At 36.3% G+C, this 14,716-nt stretch overlaps 1 protein-coding gene across 3 annotated transcripts in view; it reads left to right on the forward strand.

Moving 5' to 3' along the window:
- DOCK4 (dedicator of cytokinesis 4) overlaps nt 1-14,716 on the forward strand; it is a 480,387-nt gene that overhangs the window by 271,932 nt on the left and 193,739 nt on the right. The gene's annotated exons all lie outside the window — the stretch shown is intronic.

Here is a 14,716-nt window from a genome sequence, read left to right on the forward strand (position 1 = left end):
CTTTTATTTGTGTGGGAAGGAAATTATCCGCCCTTTGTTTTTCTCTCCATTCACTCCCTAACTTTAAAAATGCTCGATGAATATTCTGGTACATCTTCGTATGCTATGATAGGCTTGTACTTATAACTCCCTATAAAAAATGTATTTCATTCTTCTTGAAACAAAAAAGATCATCTGAATTTGTTCATTGGTACCAAGTCTTCAGACTTGTAAGTTGTTAATGAAAGCTAAAAATCACATGAGAAATATGCTTGGATTTGTGACTGTTTTGTGGAAACAAGTTTGATAAGCAGCAGTCTTCAGGGAGGTCCAATAAACACATGCTTCGCTGCCTGTGGCTGGCTGCGAGCAGCAACATTATTGACAAACATACAGGTTCACAGACTGAAGGTGGCTAAAAAGGAAAGTGATGCTGACTGCAGTGGCATGTGAGGAAAAATGTACGTATGCTCGTTCAGAGGAGAGTTGAAATATTATATACCACTGTAAGTAGTATATGGTACATAGTGTTGTAATAGTAACATATAGTTTATACTACATTATGTAGCATATATAGATTGCATACCATATATAATGATATCCTGAAGTTTGGTCAGTAGACAAAAACTTGGTGAATATGTTTGCTCTTATCCACCTTTCAGACCCATATTGAAGCAAAACAAAGCTTGCAGCCATCTGCTTTAATTGACATAAAGAAACTTCAAATTAAATAAGCTGTTTCTTGAACTGAATATGTTGCTTTTTAATACTGATTTTTAAAAGCACCTTGAACATAGATATTTGTGTTGTAGACCAATCACCTGGCAACTAGGAGAACCGGAATTTAAATTCAAACCACCTTTTTTTTCAGACCCTTGGAGATCTTGCTAGACCAAACTGACCTGCAAGAGAAAAATCACTGTAGACAGAGCTTTGTGGTTCATTCAGTAAGAGCCATAAGTACCTCCAACTCACACATACAGCAGTGTTTCAGACTGTAATGAGTGGTGAGATCAGTTTTCTCCTCCCTCTCCCAAGAGTTGGGGAGATAACTTGGGTTTTATTTAATGCAGATGGCCTTTTTTGGGGGACAAAGTCCTGCATTTACCACTGAACAAACAAGACACTCGGAGCACTTACTATTGAGACCAGAGTCTCTAAGACTCAGAGGAGACAGGAGAAATGAAATACAACATGAAATACAACTACTATGTATGCATGTCTTCTCTTTTCCCACAAAGGAATGATAATTCTCCTGATTTTCTGTGGATAAAATGGTTTAATTTCAATACTCCCTCAGTAAGATGGTAGAGCGGCCGTTTTTTAGAGAACATGTCTTGTGGAATTCACTGGTAGACTTCCAGCCAAATCTAGTTCTAGTCCAAACCATTTGACGTTTCTTGATACCATTGACCATCATTTTATCATTAAATTTACCCTAGACCTGTGCTGTCTAATTCAGGAGACAGTAGCCATGTATTGCTATTGACCATTAGACATGAGCCTAGTATACCACTAGGGTTGAGATGTGCTGTAATTGTAAAGAACAGACCAGATTTTGAAGACTCGGCCCAATAAGAAAAATGAAAAATATGCCATCAATAATTTTGATATTGATTACATGTTGAAACAATAACATTTTAGATGTCGTGGGAGAAATAAAATATGCTATTGAAATTAATTTTGTTTCCTTTTCACTTTTTTGACGTGGTGACGAGGGAAGTTTAAATTTCATTCATGACTCACATTATACTTCTGAGTCAGTGCTACTCCAGGCTCACTTTAAAGACTAACATTTTTTAAGTTTTTCTTATGCATCATAAACAAATCCATTATGCCTTGCTCCTTTCCTTCTGCCTTTTAACTGTGAATAGAAGAGTTGGTAGCCATTACGTATCTTGTTCTTTCTCCTCAGGAGCCCTGTTATTTTAATTTGCTTACGTTCGTTCTCTATGTGGATAAACAAATAACAAACTAACCCTGACCTTCTGACTTTTCACATGTAGTTCCTGACCTTCCTGCCATCATAGACGTGGTCTTGACGCACCACGATGTGTTGAACTGTTGGCTACATGTCTTTCCCAGCTCCTTTTCATCTCACAGCCCTTTCCCCCTTCACTTGTGCCTGGTGCAGAACAACATTCATCTGTTGTTAGGTTGTTTGAATATATCATTGTCCAAACTGTGAGGTGATACCCAGTTGCCTCTTGAATCTTGGCGAAGTTCTCAATGATAGGCTTTAATTTATATCTCCAGATAGACCCTAACATAAATGATCCTATATCCTTAAGGCCTGTGTTAAAGGTCAGGGTTCCAGTTCAACCAAACCACAAATTGCCCTCTGCTTACAGACGGGAGTCGTCTCTTAGAGAGTATAGAGTAGTATTTAGGAGCTTTTTCTCTATAAGCAGGATGTCCTAGGCTTGAATCCTTTAAGGGATATTGGGAAGATTAGACGGAAAAATGTATGCAAAGCACTTACCGTAGGACTTCATACATGATAAGTGTGTTGAATGTTAACCATTATTATTGTTTACCCACTTTGAAGCCACTATCTGAAATATTCTATCCTCACCTCTTAAGTTGCCTATTTTCATTGTTTCAAAATGGATTCTGATTTAATCTCCTTGATGAAGACTTTTAGAATAACACAGTAAGATTATTGATATGTTGGATTATTGAACCAACCCCTTCTATGCTTTGTTTCCTTCATCTCCTCTCTGCTGATTTGATTCCTAATATCTCTTCCTGGTTTCTTTTAACTTAATTGTTGACCTTCTGATTAACTCCAGGAAGGAAGGGAAGCACATTCTGTTTCCTTGGGCAGTTCCTCCGATTCTTAGATGTGTTTTGTGCTTTAGATGTTCCATATGTTTTGTCAATTTTACTAGCTCCTTATTCTTACGGGAATCCTGAGTGAAACCCTACCAGAAAGTGAGATCCAAACCATCCTTTCCCGTGAGTCATACCTTTTCTCTTTACAGCCATTGTATTGAAATGAAAAGCTACGTGTTGTAACCTTTGCAAAGAACGAAAGAAACCACTGTACCATAGAGCCTTATATAAAGGGTTTCCCTTCCTTTAGCAGGATCCATCCCTATTTTGCAGCCTACTATGATACTCAGATTCCTAAGCAACCAAACGTGTGCTCTTTATACCTGGCTTCTGCTACAAAGCCCTGTCTGTTCTCCTGTCCTTGTGACCGCAGCTCTCCTCCACCCTTATCTCCTCAAAGGTGAGGCCCAGCCAGGGCCCACACAGCCTGCCTCTCTCTGCCTTCTATTTCTCTGGTCTCTCTCTCTGATCCTTTCTAGCCTCTCTGAAGCTGAGGCAAACCCAGCCCTAAGCCTCTTCACTCTAAAATTGTGCTCTAGAGAACGGAAGCTCAGGAGGAAGCCTAAAAACGATTTTAAAGAAAAGCAAAGCTATACTCTTTTCACCAAAGTTCCCACTCTTTGGTCTAGGTAGATCATTGTTCTGTATCCCCTTGATCTATACCCTTGGTGGAGGAATGGAAGTTCTATGGCCAGCAGATGGGGATTCCAGAGCTTTTCAGCTTCGTTATTGAAAGGGAGGCACATTAATTAATGGCTTACTTCAAGATAGTGGGAGAAGCAAGAACACCAGAAATTGAAGTGGGAAATTAGGGTGCCTAATGTGTAAGCTGTCACAACAGTTAGATAATGTTGACTTCCACTGTTTTCTCTCTGGACCACAGAATTGTTGATTAAATGGAAGCAGTGCAGTCAAACGTTTTCAAGAGTTGAGTTCACCCTAAAAAGGACTGTTTTTCCATGCTTTCTCCTGCTATTCCTTGGTCATTGGCACTAAAAAAAGATTTAAAAAGGCAACTTTGAAATTGGTTTTGGAAACAAATTCTACCAGCTAATTTTCAGGCCATTTATGCTTCATTGATGTCCTCCTAGCTGTTGGAGTTGTAATCTTGTCTGGTTAATAGATAAAGGGATTCATCTAGTTAACTGGGCTTTTTCCCCCTCTATCCTAAAACTTATGTTGCAAAGGTACATTAACCACTATCTTAGTTGAATTTAGAAACTGGAAGAAAATGGCAAGTGATCATTTAACTTTTTAAGATTTTTTAAAAAATTGAATTACTGTATCTCTACAGTTAGATTTAGTTAGGTTGAGTGGTTTGAAATATCCAAAGTTGTGCTGTTTTATGAATTTTAAATCCAAAGGCAATATTGTGAGAATTTGAAATTCTAAAAATATTCATTAATGTGAGCCTGATTTAGGTTTGCTGAGCAAATGGATATTGTAAATGTCACTTCTGATAGCAGTCGAATTCTAGGAATGTGAAATTAGACTGAGCCAATATAATTTACTGAGGCAAATTAAGTTCTAAGTCTTGAAACTGTGTGTAAAAATCATTGGCTATGGTTCAGTATGTCCTAAGAGAAACTTCAGAGTCTTTTCATGTTATCTGTATATTTATGAAATATTTCCTATAGTTTGCACATGTAGCTTACAACTAGAAGAAATCGTATTTGCTATTCAGGTAAGTTTCTAGAGTCTGTTTTATCTTAGTTGAGTGTACATGATTGTATTCCTACAACTATACTTTTTAACCCCCACAGAAGCTTAAGAGGAATTACCTGAATAAGGAGACCACAATATGTAGCGAGAGCAGTTTCATTCTATTCAGGAAATATGTGGTGTTCTTTATTTGGCTGAGGTGAAAGGAGGCTTTTTGAGAATGTTAGGTTGCATTTTTATGTCCACACATACCAAGTAGTCATTTTATTCTATATTACCAATTGGTATAATTCATAAGAATTTGATCAGTGCACCTGATTTTTGAACATTGTATTTGCTTTCTAGTATCATTAAAATAAAAATGGAACTTATTGGCACCACCTATTGGTTAGAAATTTAGTATATGACCTTTTTGCTGACTTTTGGAATTTCCTAAATATTTTACCATGATCTCTCTTTAAAGTTTTTTTTCAACTAGTTTTATTTATAGAAAAATAGTACAATTAGTAATTTCTGAAAGGTCTACATTTTACCACATTTCATTTGCATAATATCCCCCTCCATTTATATATGTGTGTATATGTGTATGTGAATATAGTCATATAACTCAACATTAATAAATTTGATGTAATTCTTAAGGATTGTATCAGAGCCCTGATTTTATAAGTTTGTGTATATATATATGTGTACATACACCTATCTATGCATGTATACACACATGTACATATATACACATATACACATCTATACATATCATACATCATATATACATTTATTTTCCTGAACTTCCTGAGAATATATTGCACACATGATGCCTGTTTATCCCTGCTCACTTCAGAACATAGCAACAGAACCACAGTACAATTATCTAAATCAGAAAGTTAACATTGATATAATACTATTATCTAATCTGCAAACTTCATTCAGATTTTAACAATTTTCTTCATGTCTTTTATAACAAAAGACAATCCTGGCTGGGTATAGTGGCTGCCACCTGTAATTACAGCACTTTGGAGGCCAAGGTCAGATCACTTGAGGTCAGGAGTTTGAGACCAGCCTGACCAACATGGTGAAAACCCATCTGTACTAAAAATACAAAAATTAGCCAGGCATGGTGGCCTATGCCTGTAATCTCAACTACTCGGGAGGCTGAGGCAGGAGAATCACTTGAACCCAGGAGACAGAGGTTACAGTGAGCCAAGATCATGCCACTGTATTCCAGCTTACGTGACAGAGTGAGACTCCGTCTCAAAAAAAAAAAAAAAAAAAGAAAAGCCAGGCTGTTTTGCATGCAGTTGTCATATCTCTTGTTTCCTTCCATCCAAATCATGCTAAAGAATGGCAAAGAAAAAATATAGTTCAAAATATTTACTACATTATACTGTAAGATATTTTTGAAAGTTCATGCAGTATTTTTTTTAATTAAATCCAAATGATGTTAATGGAAGTAGAGCTATGCATGGCTCTACTTAATGTAAATGAGCTATGTATGGCTAATTTATATATAATCACTAGCAATTCTGTTTGCAAGATTTGCTGTATAGGAAAAATATGGAAGTATTTTAACAAATTAAAATAATCAGATATTAAATGACAGTCATAGATACTATTGTAGAGGAGGAAAAAAATCTCATCTATTCTAGGTTCATGGATTAGGCCCCTACAACAAAAGATGGATTAACAAAAGAAAAGTATACAAATGTATTTAAGTTCTATGTGACATGAGAGTCTTCATTAGGAAATGAACACCTGAAGAAACAGTTTGATCTTAGTTTTTTATAGTAGGTCTGATGAAGAACAGGGAGTTATAGAGAAATATGATAGGGAGAAAAGGTATTATCTAATGGCAATAAACTGGGAGAAACTTAGCCAGGCCTGTTTATTCAGATTCTTCTCTGTAGCACTTTATTTTCAGAGATAAGCTCATACTTTCCCCTCAGGTATAGAAAGGACACCTCTTAGGACCTGCTCAGGGAAGAAGGGCAGGGAAGGTCAGAGAGACCTTCCTGTACATGGTGTCTCCCAAAATAGTATGCCACGGTACCGTATTTTAGGGTAGTGTGTCCTGACCCCATCATTATGCTCTATACACATTTTTAAAATGGTTTTCAGCCCATGAATTCCTTTGTACTTGTTATTGTAGAAATAAAATATAAATAGGTAATAATAGTTACAGTAAAAAACAATAAAGCCTGTTGAAAAACCTAGACATAATCCTTGTGTATATACTCTTGAAATGTGGATACACTAAATCAGAATAAGAATGGAAACTTTAAAGTGAAAAATTCCCCTTAGTTAAAAAGGAAATTTTGAAATCCCTTTGAGTGGTCTCACCACTCCTTTCAAATGTGGACAAGCCTCTCTCCAGCTTTCATTGCTCGTCTGCAAATTTCTTTTGTGGTTAAGACTCAGTGAAAGTAAATAATTTCACATGTCTTTAATGCCCTTTCATTTGACATTCTGTGACATTATGCATTGCTTTAATCTTATGTTACATTCTGTGACATTATGTATTGCTTCAATCTTATGTTCTCTGTAACTCTTAGCCATGAGCTAACCACTTCATTAGAGAAAACATAAAAGCCTTTCCCAAAACTTTGAAATGTAGAACTAGCAGATCTGCAGACAAGCAGTTATAATCACAAGATTATTTGTTCATGCTTCTCATACTGTTTACATATTAGAAGGTAGTCATCCCAATGGATAGGGTTACCCACTTCAAAGATCAGGAAGCTGATATTCTGAAGGTGAGCCTGTGGTCAGATCCTTTGAGTTATCCTCGGTGATGTCAAAATTATTCTTTAAGAGTTAACTTAGTTTAGTTTATATTTATATTCTTTAAGAGTTAACTTAGTCTTTAAGGAAGCAGTCAGCAATAAGCATATTTACAAATTGAATAATACTGGTTAAAATCAGAAACCAAGGTATGACTATTCAGAAATAAAAGTTTTTTCTTTTTTCTTTTCTTTCTTTCTTTTTTTTTTTTTTTTTTTTTTTTGAGATAGAGTCTCGCTCTGTTTCCAGGCTGGAGTGCAGTGGTGCAATTCCAGCTCACTGCAACCTCTGCCTCCTGAGTTCAAGCAATTCCCCTGCTTCAGCCTCCCAAGTAGCTGTGACTACAGGTGCACACCACCATGTCCGGCTAATTTTTTTTTTTTTTTAATTTTAGTAGAGGCAGGGTTTCACCATGTTGGTGAGGACAGTCTCCATCTCCTGACCTTGTGTTCTGCCCACCTCAGCCTCCCAAAGTGCTGGGATTACAGATGTGAACCACCATGCCCAACCCTCTTTTTTCTTTATTTTCATTTTAAATTGGCTTTGAAAATATATCTGAAAGAGGAGATACATCCCAAATTTGAGCAGTGGTAACATTAATAGTGTTAAGTGTCAAGCTCTGCAAGATGACAGTGTTAAAGGACAGCTATAATTTGAATACTTTGGTCCTACCGTGTAGAGGCTTTAAGTAACTAGGACCTTTTCATCATGTAATTAACACATTTTTAAGCAGGCGTCTGGTAATGCTCACAGCTCCCATTTTCCCACCTGCATCTTGATTTCTCCATCTAACCTGGCTCATTTGTACACACCAGTCTCTTCCTAATATTCTTGTCTTGTCTCACTTGACACCACACTTTCTAGAAATTTGACTTTCCTTCTTCTTGCTTTCCTCTGCTTCAGAAACTTTCAGAGCCTGTCTCTGACCTCCCAATGTAAATACCTCATCTTAATCAACCAGAATTTTACTGCTTGGTGTAGCTAGGATGTGCTCCTGTAAAGTTTTCACTGACTTTGAGTTGAACTCTAAATAGGATTTCATTTACTGAAAAAGCCAATTATCTTATCTTATAGATATAACACATAACATTCTAATGCACAAAGCAAAACTTAGATGATTAATTCTGTAAATCAAGCAAATAGGAGGGAATAGATATAAAATTTGTGTTCTAATAACATTGAGGCCCTAGGTATTTCAGAAATGAACAGGTTTTACTGAAAGTGATTTTGGAAAGAATCTGGTAATATCATCTTTAGGAAGTTTTGCTAATACCTCTTGATGTTAGTAATTTTGTAGTTCAAGTGTAGAAATTTCACAAATTGTGTTTTACTGTTAGCCCTCACCTCCCAAACACATACAAAGTGTGTAAACACTGTCAAGAAACAGTGTTTTGAGAGTTCGCAACAGAATGGCCGTGTGAAGAGCTGCACCAACATGCTCCAATGGAACAACCATTATTGATGAAAATCATATTCCCTTTTAGATTTTCAAATATATTATTTTTCTTATTTATTTTTAAAAATGAAATGGGGACTCACTGTGTTGGCCAGGTTGTTCTTGGACTGGCCTTAAGCAGTCCTCCCACCTTGGCCTCCCATGGGATTACAGGTGTGAGCCACTGTGCCTGATCAAAAATCATATTTTACAATAGGACTAACATCTAGAAATCTTCCTAAGTGTAGATAGTAAATAAAGAATAACTACCAAATCCTGATAAGAATCAAGAGAGTTGGTGAAACTTACATCTCATTTTCTCCTTCTGGCCTGCACTACTTCAATGTGATGAAAATTCTACTCTATATACATGTAGCCAAGAAAATGGGGTTCCCTCTACCCTCAGCTCACAGTCAAGGGATGTGGTAGCTCACCAGGAGAGGGTAGGCTGCTAGCATTTCTCATTCCCCCTGCTGTGACATGGAAAGGCCAAGTTTCTGACAAGTATGGCTTAGGGGTTGGGGGCTATCTTCTTCTGCCCAACCCCCACTCCTAGAGCAGAGGAGTTACCCCAAGTGCAACAGGCTGAGAATGCTGGACTACCAGTTACCCTTCCCCCAGCTTGCTTATACAGCAGAGGTTTCACACAAGGGGAGGCAAGTTGAAAAGAGCGGTTACTGCCTCAGCCTAGCACCTTGCTTATAAAGCAGAGGTGTCACTCTAGAGGGTGGACTACCGTACCCACTTCCAGCTCTGGAACTGTAGTTCAGAGATTTGGCTCAGAGGCAGAGGCAGTCCATAGAGGAGAAAACTCAAAAGCTCTAGTGAAAAGAATGGATTTATTTGAAACAGAGTATATGGAAGTTTAAGCGTAAGGGTACTCCTGAAAACAATGTAAATGTTAGAATAAAGATGTTTTGAGAAAAAAAAAAAAAGGTATGAGAAAAAAATGAACAGAACCTTAGAGAAATGTGGGATGCCATCAAGCACATCTGCATACCCAAAATGGGAATACCTAAACTAGAAAAGAGGGAGACAAGAGAGGAAAAAATATTTGAAAACATACTGACAGAAAACTTCCCAAATTTAATGAAAAACATTATCTATCCATGAAGCTTAATGACTGTAAGAAAGCTAAACAGAAAGAGATGTACACCCAGACAAATCATAAAGAAAGTGCTGAGGGACAACAACAAAAGAGTTTTTCCCTTCCTTGCAAGCAGCAAGGGAAAAACTACCCATCTCATACAAGGGAACCCTAGGCATATTAGCACCTGACTTCTCATAAAAAAACAACAGAGATCAGAAGGAAGTGGGATGATGTATTCAAAGCTAGAGAAAAAAGCAGACAGAATCTTATATCCGCCAAAACTCTTTCAAAATTTCTGGCAAAATAAAGACATTCCCAGACAGACAAAAACTGGAAGAATTTGTTGCTAACACAACTACCTTATGAGAAATGCTAAAGAAATTTCTTCCTGCTGAAAGCAAATGGCTCCACACTATAATTCAGATCCTCATGAAAAACAAAGAACATGTAATTACGTATTTATAAAACACCGTGTCAATGACTATTTCTTCTCCTTTCTTCTCTTAACTAATCTCTCCATTTCAGTACAGAGTGCCATCATCTATACAGCTTCGCAGATGAGAAACTCAGAAATCTTCCATGATTTCTCATTTTCCCTTATCCCCTGACATCTTATATACCCCCAAGGCATATAACTTCTTATATTTCAGTACGTAGCTATTTTGCCACTTTTTCTCTTTCTGTTGCATCCATGTTAGTGTGAGCCTCTGTGATCTCTTGCCTTTCTGTCTGCAGTAGCCATTAACTGGACTCACCAGTTCTACTCTTGCCCTTCTGTTTTAGTCTCTTCTTGCATTGCTACAAAGAACTACCTGAGACTCGGTCATTTATAAAGAAAAGAGGTTTAATTGACTCACAGATCCACAGGCTGTACAAGAAACATGGCTTGAGGGAGACCTCAAGAAACTTACAATCATGATGGAAGGCAAAGTGAAAGCCAGCAAATCTTAAATGGCCAGAGAAGGAGGAAGAGAGTGAGGAGGAAGGCGCCACACACTTTTAAACAACCAGATCTTGTGAGAGCTCACTCACTGTCATAAGAACAGTAAGGGAGATGTCTGCTCCCATGTTACAGTCACCTCCTACCAGGCCCCTTCTCCAACTCTGGGGATTACAATTCAACATGAGATTTGGGCAGGGACACAAATTCAAACTGTATCACCTTTCCACTCCCATTTTCCAGGCAACACCAAGAATACTTTCTTAACACACAAACTGGGTTATAATCCTTTACTTAAAATTCTCCAGGGGCTTCTCATTACTCTTAGAATAGGAATAATTTATCATGGCCTCCATAACTGTTGACTGTATTTCCACCTCCACCTATGGTCACACTTGACTCTGCTTCAGACACACTGGCCACTTTCTGTTTTCTCAGTCACCCCAAGCTCTTGCCTGTTGCAGGACTTGGGCACGTGGGCTTCTTTTTGCATGAAGCATTCTCTCTCCATTTTTTGCATTGCCCTCTCTTCTTCCTTTAAGCTTAAATGTTAAATTATTCTGTAGCCAATTATCCTTTATTATTTTTACCTCAGTCTCTGCTTTATTCACCTTTAATAATTATAACAACTAAAAGGAAGAAAATTCTCATAGAATACGTAAGAAATAGTAAACAAGAAGACAGAACCTAGGAATTGGGATACGGGAATACTTTTTCTGCTGTAATAGTAATAAGACCTTTTATATAATTTCAATTATTTAACATATACATGTGCTTTTACATTTTTAAATCTAGTTAAACTTTAAAATTCCCAATATTTAATGATTAGTAATCACTCAATATTTGTTTCACAATTGAGTGAATGAAAATGTTATAAGAGGTATACCTCCAGTTTGTTTCTGTAATTTTCTAGTGCCAAATCAAAGAGGAAAACAGAAGATGAAAAAATATCATACTGAATCCTAAAGAGGTTACATAATATTTCCTATCTTTGAAGTCTAAGGCCCTCATTTACTTATCCAATCCTAATTGTTGGACTCTCGAGTGCCTTCAAATTTTTCATATTTATACATAATCATGTGGGGAACGTCACTCATATTTTGGAATATGTTTTTAAAATAAAGCCTTAGAAGTGGGATATTAAGGGAGAATTTGAGCTTTATTATGAATTTTGCTGTTTTGCCAAAATTAAAAGGGGCTTGGATAGTCATTTTGGGAGAAATATTAACCCAATCTAGAACAGATAAAAATCAGATATTTACATCTGGAACCTGAAGATTCAGAATTGTGGGATTAATCAATACAACTAGAAAATGGAGGAGGAAATTGTTTGGGGATTGAGTGGAAGAGACTGTGTGGTTTTAAATGTGGCTTTACTTCCGCAAACTCTATGTGCTCAAGGTAAGCTGCTGAGGTTAATGATCATCTTCTATAGTAATTTGTGATATTAACTTTAATCCCTCATCATTTCTCATCTAGGCTATAAAAATTGTTTGTGATATGTATCCTGCCAAATCTTTCTCTGTGTCACTATCAGATCTTGTTCAACCAGGTCCATTTTTGAGAATGAGTTTCTATAAGCTTTCGAGTATCTTGGCTGTATTGAGATTAAATGTCTAATTCAGGGCTATTTGACTTTATTTTGAGAAAAAGTAAAATGCGGCCACTTTCTGGTCTTTTCTTAGCATATGCATATATTAAAATGCTTAAAATCCAGAGAGAAGGCCATTTCAGTTTAGTCATCAAACTTCATCAAACTTCTAATTGATAAAATAAATAAGGCTTAATATATATGTACTGACTATATTCTTCCTTTCCTAACCCTATAGTTCAATTTAGGGACTTGTTTGTGATTATTTCTGGTTTGTAATGTGATCTTTAGATACCCCTATGGTGTAAGCTTTACTATACTATTAGCACATCTTTTCTTAGCTCAGCTATACATTTTTATATCCTGTCATTTTTCTTCTGTATTTATATAGAAACTCAGGAGAATGAAGAATAAAAATCAGTCATACGGTGTTAAGTACTTTTGAATTGTCTTATTTTATTTTCTACTTTAATTTGGTATATTATAAAATTTTTTGTCAGAGAACAGTTTTTGAATTAAATATTGGCAAGATTGATATTTCTTAAATACTACATAATTTTTTTTGCTTGGTTAATTAATTTACTCATTTACAATTACAACTCAGCTAAAGGCACTAAATTACATTTTCCTCCTGGACCACTTGTGTTACTGGAGAACAACAGGGATTTCAAGGATTTTAAAATAAGCCACCTTTCTGAAACATAGTAGGTTCAATTGTTGTAACCTCCCTTTCCACTAAAAGCATATAAAAATGCTGGATAAATTACAACCAAGAGGTGGTAAAAATAGAGAATTAAAGTTTAAGTAAAGAGAAATCCTCTTGCTAGATGTAAAGATGGAGTCAAAACTGGAAAAATAACATTCAGGTAGATACACTGGTAAGGAAGGAGAGTGGAGTGGAGCATTAATATAGGACTTGACATTTTGAGGTTTAAGTTTTAAATTTTCCATGGAAGATGAGACATTGCCTTGGTCTGTACAAGGGGCACCTAGAAGTCAGTCCTCTAATATGAAGCCTGAAAGAGCTGTTCTTTATTTTTAAAGATGATGAGGTGAATGCTTCTGCGATGAGACATCAGAACTCTATGCTTATATTATTAGTCTGAATTTATATTAACTCAGTAGTTGGGAAAAATCCATAGCCATTAAATTCAACACAGAAAAGAAAAGAAAAGGCTTGGTGTCAGCTATATAGCCTAAAAAAGTAAATGTATAACCCACTGCATATGTTGCTTCCACACCTATGATGAATGGGATTCCTTTGAAAATAACACCCGCTAAAGATGAGTTGTGATAAAATGTTAACAATTAACAATCAATGAGGCAGAGTAAGCAAATGCAGCAAATGAAAATCATGATCTTTTGGAATTTTATATAATAAACTATCAGGAAAAGAGGTAGCAAAAGAGATTCCTAATGCAGAAGAAAACATCATGAAAAAATGAAAACAGATTTTTTTTTTTGAGGTGGAGTCTTGCTGTGGTGCCCACCTGGAGTACAGTGGCATGATCTTGGCTCACTGCAACCTCCACCTCTCAGTTTCAAGTAGTGCTCCTGCCTCATCCTCCCAAGTAGCTAGGATTAGAGGAGCCTGCCACCATGCCTGGCTAGTTTTTTTGTATTTTTTAGTAGATATGGGGTTTTACCATGTTGGCCAAGGTAGTTTTGAACTCCTGACCTCAGGTGATCCACCCACCTCAGCCTCCCAAGATGCGGGAATTACAGGTATGAGCCACCGCACCTGGCCTGAAAAGAGGTTTTTAAACCCATACATTGAAAGAATATTGAGTATATACATTTCAGCATTACTCGAGGCACTGGTATACAGTTTTTAACAATGAAAAATATTTGTCCTCTTTGTGTTTAAATTCTAGTGGTTAAAGAGAAGTAAATAGAATTTCTAAAATTCTTTTATAATATGTTACTAAAATAAGAAATCAGTGGACTAATTAAATAACAAACAAGTATAGTTGAAAATGAATTAATAAACTGAAGTTATAACTTAAAATTTTAGCCAGAATACTACCCAAGGGGTAAATGCAATGGAATAACCTGAATAAATATTTAAGAGCAATAAATGATTGAATGAAAAGACCAGCATACATCTAGTAGGAATTCCAGAAGGAACAAATAGAGTACATGGGTAAGCTGCAATATTTGGAAAGGTTGACAATTGGTAGAACTTTTGCAGAGGACAAAATGTGCAGATAAAAGAAAAAAGTTATAAGTAGGATAAATTAAAGTTCTCTCTAGCTAAATTAAATAACTTTTGCAGAAGAAAAAAATGCCCAGATAAAAGAAGCAAAGTTTATAAGCAAGAGGAATAAAATGGAAATCCCATCTAGATCAATTATGATGAAACCACAGAACATCAAAGACAAAACTAGAAACCAGAGAAAAAATATGGAT

The sequence above is a fragment of the Saimiri boliviensis genome, chromosome 10 (assembly GCF_048565385.1).
Source record: "Saimiri boliviensis isolate mSaiBol1 chromosome 10, mSaiBol1.pri, whole genome shotgun sequence".
Classification (NCBI taxonomy): domain Eukaryota; kingdom Metazoa; phylum Chordata; class Mammalia; order Primates; family Cebidae; genus Saimiri; species Saimiri boliviensis.